At 32.2% G+C, this 1,498-nt stretch overlaps 1 non-coding gene across 1 annotated transcript; it reads left to right on the plus strand.

Moving 5' to 3' along the window:
* The first annotated feature begins 883 nt into the window (after nucleotides 1-883).
* Nucleotides 884-992, plus strand: LOC122687641. The gene has a single exon (XR_006339206.1). It is a non-coding gene; the product is annotated as a U6 spliceosomal RNA (small nuclear RNA).
* The last annotated feature ends 506 nt before the right edge of the window (nucleotides 993-1,498 follow it).

The raw sequence follows: 1,498 nt of genomic DNA on the forward strand, positions 1-1,498 counted from the left end.
AAGTTAGCAGGATTCAGTATCAGTATATTAAAAATTGTATTTTTATATGTTTGCAAAGAAGATTCTCAAATTGACATTAAGAAAACAATTGTATTTGTTACAGTATCAAAAAGAATAGTACACACATAAAAATTAAATAAAAGAAGTACAAAGCTTAAATTCTAAATACTGCATAGCATAGTTAAAAGAAATCTTAATAAATGGAGAGGCATTCTCTTTTTCATGGATTGGGGGACAAAATATTGTTAAGATGGTAATAGTTCTAAATTGATCAACAGATTCAGTGCAATCCTTATCAAAATTACAGGTGATTACTTTGCAGAAAATTAAAAACTCTTCCTATAATTCATATGAAAATTCAAGGGAACTTGACTAGCCAAAATAATCTTGAAACAAGAATAACAAAGTTAGAGTTTCAGAGTGTCAGACCTTAAAAATTATTACAAAGCTATAGTAATCAAGATATATGATATGATACTGGCATAAGGATAGACACACAGAACATTAGAACAGAATTGGGAGTCCAGAATGAACGCTCACATTTTGGCCAACTGATTTTTTTTTTTTTTAAACAATGTTAAGACGCTTCAGTGGGGGAAAAAGTTGTTGTTTCCACAAATGGTCCTGGAACAAATGGATGGCCACATAGAAAATAATCAAGTTGGACCCCTATTTGATATCATATATGTAATTTAAATAAAAATGGATCAAAGAGCTAGGTGTAAGAACTAAAACTATTAAACTCTTAGGAGAAAGCATAGGCATAAATTGTTGCAATTTTGAATTAGTTGTTTCTTAAATATGACATAAGAAGTGCAAAAAATAGGCGGAAAGAGAAACAATTGGATTTTAAAAAAAAATTTGTGTTTCAAAGTACACTGTGGTGCTTACTTCAGCAGCACATATACTAAAAAATTGGAATGATATAGAGAAGATTAGCATGGCCCCTGCGCAAGGATGACACCCAAATTCGTGAAGCATTCCATATTTTTTACAGACAAGCAAAAGCTGAGAGAATTCAGCACCACCAAACCAGCTCTTCAACAAATGCTAAAGAATCTTCTCTAGACAGAAAACACAGAAAGGTTGTATAAATGTGAACCCAAAACAACAAAGTAAATGGCAACGGGACCATACCTATCAATAATTACATTAAATGTAAATGGGTTGAATGCCCCAACCAAAAGACAAAGATTGGCTGAATGGATACAAAAACAAGACCCCCATATATGCTGTCTACAAGAGACCCACCTCAAAACAAGAGACACATACAGACTGAAAATGAAGGGCTGGAAAAAAAAAATATCATGCAAACGGAGACTAAAAGAAAGCAGGAGTCACAATACTCATATCAGATAAAATAGACTTTAAAATAAAGGCTGTGAAAAGAGACAAAAAAGGACACTACATAATGATCAAAGGATCAATCCAAGAAGAAGATATAACAATTATAAATATATATGCACCCAACATAGGAGCACCGCAATATGTAAGGAAA

Source organism: Cervus elaphus, chromosome 31 (assembly GCF_910594005.1).
Source record: "Cervus elaphus chromosome 31, mCerEla1.1, whole genome shotgun sequence".
Classification (NCBI taxonomy): Eukaryota; Metazoa; Chordata; class Mammalia; order Artiodactyla; family Cervidae; genus Cervus; species Cervus elaphus.